We start from the raw sequence: 6,783 nt of genomic DNA on the forward strand, positions 1-6,783 counted from the left end.
TCCCTGAGTCACTGCCTGGTGCTGACTGTAGCGACAGCCCTTCTGCTAAGTTCCACCCTGTTCAGTGCCGACCACGCCCCTCTGGGCCCTAAGAGAGCCCTTGCCTTCTGCGTTGTTTATACCATCTCTACTGGCCCCGCCCCATTTCTCTGTTCTGCCTGGGAGCCTATACTCTGCTTATCCATACTGGGTAATGCTGGAGCCTTCCACAGATCCCTCTGCTCCTCTGTGCTTTTACTCAATCTCCTCTAGGCTCCTCTCTCCTAAACCTTGCCCTGGTGTTCTCTGCTTTGCCCCCTTCCCCAAGTCCTGCTCCCCTACAGGTACTTTGCCTCCACCACTAGGTGCCAGAACTGTGTTCCCAGCACTTGGCCCCCAGTGTGGTTTTAAAAGTCCATTCTTGAAGGTTCTGAGGGAGTTGGAGGTCCCATACCAAGAGACAAAGTAATTAAAAAGTTACTTGTCTCTGGTCACTGGCACCAGAAGAGGAGGGGCAATTAAGCCCTTTGTGAGACTTGTGAGACAAGAATGGCTAACCGGTCTCAGCAAGTGGTCTCATGTTTTCACTGATTATTTTGAGACAGGGTCTCACTAGCTATGGATGTCCTGGAACTATTATGTTGGCCATGCTGGCTCAAACACACAGAAGGCCCTCCTGCCTCTGCCTCTCCAGTGGGTTTAAAAGTGTGCACGACACACCAGGCTGCTTTATGTTTAAGCAGCACATTTCCAGAGAAAAGAGATTGTGTGTGGGGGTTGGGTTGGGGGTAGCCAGATTTGTGAGGCTGAAGTACCTGTCACATAACAGAGAGAAGTCACAATTGGGAAGTTTATGAAATAATTCCCTCCCCATGAACTTTGCTGTGCAGTTATGAAGGTAAGGAAAGGCGTTTAGAGCTGTACATGTTTGTAAAATCTTGTTCTGGCACACTCTCAAGTTGGGAACACTAATGCCACTTTATTTGTGGATTTGTAATCCCTTTGCCCAATTCCATCAAGAATGGAATATATACTATGAAATGGGAAGGCTTGCAAATTCTCATATTCACAACTGCTATCTGATGTAGAAAATATTATTGATAATAATAACAATAATTGAGTATTATATCATGATTCTTGATTTCAAAGTCAAGTTGCATTCACCCTTACCAAGTAGAGGAAGTGACTCCTATTATTTGGTTTCCAAGTGAGTATATATGGGTGTTTGGGAAAGAAATATAATTTTACCAAAGAAGAAACTACCAGTTGAAGCCTATAAAAAAGGGGAAGAGATTTTTAACCAACTCCCAGCTGAAATAGGGGTAATATCTAAAATACATATGCAACTCAAGAAACTTGGTATCACAAAGCCAAATAACCTAACTAAAAATGGGATACATATCTAAACATAAAAATTTCAATAGAGTAAACTCAAATGGCTGAGAAACACCTAAAGGAATTGTACAGTATCCTTAGCCATCAGGGAAATGCAAATCAGAACTACTTTGAGATTCTCTATTATAACTGCCAGATCAATAATACAAATGACAGCGCATGCTGGCAAGGATATGGCACAAGGAAAATACCTCTCCATTGCTGGTGGGAGTGCAAACTTGTACAGCCACTATAGACATTAGTATGGTGGTCCCTCAGAAAAATGGACATTGATACACCCCCAGAGCCAGCTACACCATTCTAGGTTATAAAACCCAAAGAACACTTCATCTTATCACAGGGACCCTTCTCAATTTTGTTCATTGCTGTTCTATTCATAATAGCCAGAAATTAGAACAAGAGATAGAGCAGGTGCCTACTCCCATGTTGTAGGGTCAATTACATGGAAAAGTACTCTGCAGGCTGCCAAAGGAGAAAAAGAAACACCAACCAAAGCCCAACCACAAAACCTTTGATCTACAAGCCAACCTGCCTTCAGAATATACTAGGACAATGGTGGCACAAATCTTGGGGAAATAACCAACTGATATCTGATTTGACATAAGGGCCAGTTCATGAGATGGAACCCATACCTCACAATGCTTGTGTAAACAAGAGTCAGAGTCTACAGAGCCCAGAGACTTAGGATAAAATCAAGTAATACTGGTCTTTAAAAAGGTAACAATATAATGATTCAGTGATAGTCTACTATACTCATAGATCTCATAGATACATGCCTAATCCATCCATCATCAGAAAGGCTTCCTTCTGCAGCAGATGGGAACAAATGCAGAGACTCACAGACAGACATTACACACAGAGAGTAACACTGGAACACGCAAACTCTAAGTGAGATGTCTCCATTTCAAATACCTCTCCTCCCAGCTTAGGAAACCCCGTGGAAGAGGAGGCAGAATGGGTGGGGAGACAGAGGGGATGGAGAACACCAGAACATGGCCCTGTAAATCAACTAAGCAAGGCTTGTATGGACTCATAGAGACGGAGTCAAAAAGCACAGGGCCTGCAGGGGTCTGCACCAGGTTCTCTGCAAATATATTATAGCTTTTAGCTTAGTATTTTAATGGGACTCCTGAGTTTGTGAAGGAACTGGTCTCTGATTCTTGTGCCTGCTCTTGGGGCTTTTTTTTTTTTCTTCTTCTTCTTGTTTTAGTTTGCTTTGCTTTTCTCATCCTCAATGTGAGGGTTTTGGCTTTGACTTTTATTCTGTTGTTTCATTGTTATCTCTTGTAAGAATCTTCTTTTCTAATGAGAGACAGAAAGGGAGTGGATCTGGATCTAGATGGGAGAGGACTTGGGGAGAAACTGGGAGTGCAAGCTGATGGAAACTGTAATCAAAATATATTCTCTGAGAAAAAAGCCTATTTTCAATAAAAAAGGAGGGAGGGTGAAACCACCAGCAGAGTTACTATATTGTTAGATACTGCCGCTTATCCAACCCTAATGGGATGAAAGAAAGAAGCATCCTCTTGTTGTATGTAGAAATCACTGAGATTGAAAGGTCCAATTTGATAGAAGATCTAACTCTTAAATTTTACACTTGTCTGATCACCATCCCTTCAACAGCACTGGTTTAATCAGGGCTTCCATTTTCTTTATGTGATTTCCTACCCTTTACCCAATGGCTGCTACAACCTCCTAAGATGAGTTAGTGCAGGATCTAATTCAGTATGAAGATGCCTTTTCTAACTGTTCCTGAATAAGACCCACTTAACATTTTTTCTTTTTTTGCATTGGATTTCTTTGACTGTGGGTACCTTCTAACATCCTTTACATATACCCCCCCTTAAAATATTTTTGAAATACTTCTGTGTATGAGTGTTTTGCTTGCATGTATGTCTGTGTACCATGTATATGGCTGGTGCCCTGTGAGTTCAAAAGAGGGTGATAGGTCTCCTAAAACTAGAGTTGAAGACAGTCATGAGCAGCCATGTGGGTCCTGGGAATTAAATCTGGGTTGTCTCTAAGAACAGGTACGCTTATCTGCTGAGCCATCTCTTTTGAATGATAGGGATATGAATTTCTTTCATCAGGTTAAATGGTTTCATGTACTGTGTAGACTCTTCAGAATGTAAGCTTTATTGGAAAACAGATTTAAATTTAAAGTGTGGTAGAGGCTGCTGAGGATCTCTAGAATGCACTGAGCCGCTCTCCATTCTATTAGAAGGAAGTGGGCTCTGGCAGCAAGAGGCCATCTCAATAAGGCAACTCCTGAAGGAATTACTATGGCCTGCAGTGGGCAGAACTGCTGATGCCCTGGAGTAGAAGAAGGACTGATAGCAAAACAAAAGTGCCGCATAGATCAGCAGTGGGCAGATGTTATGAAGGAGTGAATGACTTGGTAGGAATAAGAGCTCACAGAAGCCATGCCTAACCCAACTAAAAAATAGCTAATTAACAATGGGGCTGAGCAGGAGGGATTACCTTATGGAATCATGTGATTGTTCAGCTATTAAACTACAAGTTACTATGATCAATTGATAAGAAGGAATACCAAGAATCTTTGTATTAAATGGTTACGAATTGTATTGTAATAAAATGATTACACATCTGGTGAGCTCGCCTTAGAATCACAAGAATGAAGTGACCCAAGGTGTTTGCAGTGAGGTGGTGATGCTGTGTAGCATTTCCCTCTAGGATGACAAGATCACTGAAGTGACAAAACAGAGAAGCTGTGATCACTTGCTTGATATCTTTGATGCATGGGACCTATTGACATTGCCTCATGGAGAGATAGGAAAGGTTAACGAAGGGAAGGTAAAGCCCCCTTCCCTTCATCTGCAGAGGTTATACAGGTAGTAAACAATTGCTAGATGGTGGGACAGGGAGGAGACTGTTCATTTGTTCAGTTGCCTGAGAATCAGTGAAGAACTTTTTGGTGAAAGCTGTCCTTGAATTATACATGCTCTTATAAGTTACTCCAAAAACTGTATTGGTTTATCAACCTACGTACATTCTCTGGAGCCTATTGGTACCCTCTGAATTTGAGCTAAATAGACATAGTGTCTTACCACTCTCATAAACTTCATGAGACAGGCATAGTAGGAACAAATCAACCTTTGTTTCATTCCTTACTGAGTCCTGTGTCCTCAAATGTATTACAGGGGCAACAATTCATTCTTCTGAATCACATTTTTCCCCCCATCAGATAGATACTTTAGAGGAAGGAAACAAAAAGTTTGCAGATTTAAACAGCTTCATGAAATAACATGGCCCATATGGATAACCCTAGATGCTTCATACAAATATCCCTCATATTTCTTTTTTGGTTCTCCACACAAAATTTGGATCATTGGGCTTTAGTGAATTTAAGTGGACAAAGGATGGGCTCTAGGAATGGAGCTTTGGGGTTTCCTGTTGAGACTGAGGTGCTTCCTAACAGAGGAAGCAAACTTTGATACTTAGTCACCTGGCTAGACCTCACTTCAGGTCGGTCATACCCTCGATCTGCCAATGGTGAATGTAGTCCAGCTATCTAACCAGATACACTCTTTTTTTTCAGACTGCAGGCTTTGCATGTGCCCTTCCCTGTCTCTGTTCTATGATGTCAAATCTCCTTATTTGTTTTTAATTTTTTCTGTAGCATGCCTTTGTGTAAGGACTGAGACACTGCTCCCAGCCCCTACCCAGAGTTCCAAAAGAGAAATGCGTCTCAGGACTGGGGGAAAAAATGAAAGATTTCTGTAATAATTTCACTCAATTGATCTGAGGAGCATTTCCTTTATTTCTTCTTTAATTCTAATTCTCTTGTCCTAATTAACTATAATTTCTTAGCTCTAATTCTGTCTCAATTCTGTTTTTGTTTTTCATTCTTTATTCTCCTACATGCTTTAGTCTCTTTATTCTTCTATATTCTTATTCTCCTACATTCTTTATCCCTTCACATTCTTTGCTCTTCTACATTCTTATTTTGTTCTGCCATTACTATATAATATATATTCTCAAGCGTGTGTGTGTGTGTGTGTGTGTATGTGTGTGTGTGTGTGTGTGTGTGTGTGTGTGTATATATATATATACACATATATATATATATATATATATATATATATATAAAACTTGTTAGTAATAAAAATACTATAAGGTTATGAGAGGTTGAAGGTCCCACACCAGGTAGCAAAGTAATTAAAAATTGGCCCATGTTACATTGTTACATGACATGTCTCTGGTCACTGGCACCAGAGGAGGAGGGACAATTAAGCCCTCTGTGAGAGCTATGAGAAAAGAAAGACTGCTGGGTCTCAGCAAGTGCTCTCAAGTTTTTATTGATTATTTTGAGACAGGGTCTCATTAAGTAGCTATGGCTGTCTTGGAGCTATTTTGTTTGCAGGTTGGCCTTAAACTCTCAGAGATCCATCTGCTTCTGCCTCTGGCATTAAAGGTGTGTATGACACAGCAGGCTGCTGGTCTCACCTTTGAGCAGTTTGTTTTCAGATGAGAGAGATTATGTGTGGAGGTTGGGGGGGTGTGAGTGAATGAAAAAGAGAAATAAAAGGTAAGGACATGACTGCTCCTAGGTATGTTGGAGGAGACTGTTTATTAGAGATATGTGGGAAAGCATAGTCAGGTATCTGGGAGAGCTCTTAGTGGACATGACCAGACTGAGTTGGGCCATATGGGGAGAGAGGGAAGGGAAGGGAGAAGGGCAGAGTATGCCAGCTATACCCTGTAGCAGGTAGGGGCTGATGGATGCTGGGAAAACCTTCAGGACAGGTCTACTTTGATATGTAAATAGACACCTCAGCCATTTAGTCTTGGATTTGAAACTCTGCAGTAAGGCGATCAGATCTGTAAGGCTGCAGCACCTATCACATAACAGAGAGAAGTAACAATTGGGAAGTTTCTGAAATAATTCCCTCCCCCATGAAGTTTGCTGTGCAGTTATGAAGGTGAATAAAAGTGTTCAGAGCTGTACATGTTTTTAAAATCTTGTTCTGGGCAACCATTCTCAAGTTGGGAACACTAATGCCAAGTTATTTGTGGGTTTGTGATATCCTTTTCCCCAATTCCATCAAGGCTAGAATATGTACTCTGAAATGGTTAGGCCTGCAACTTCTCATATTCATCACTGATATCTGATGCATAATATAGTATTGGTAAATAATAATGAAATTGAACATATTATCCTGATTCCTGATTTCCTACCAAGTGGAGGAAGTGATTCTTGTCATTTGACTTTTACAGTTACAGGGGTACCATGAGTATATGTGGGTGTCAGGAAAACACAATTTTACCACGTAAGAAACCTCCAGCTGCAGCCTACAGAATAGGAAACGATTTTACCAACTCCACATCTGAAAGGGGACTAATATCCAAAATACACAAAGAACTCTAGAAACTTGATGTTCAAAAACC

Source organism: Phodopus roborovskii, unplaced genomic scaffold (assembly GCF_943737965.1).
Source record: "Phodopus roborovskii unplaced genomic scaffold, PHOROB, whole genome shotgun sequence".
Classification (NCBI taxonomy): Eukaryota; Metazoa; Chordata; class Mammalia; order Rodentia; family Cricetidae; genus Phodopus; species Phodopus roborovskii.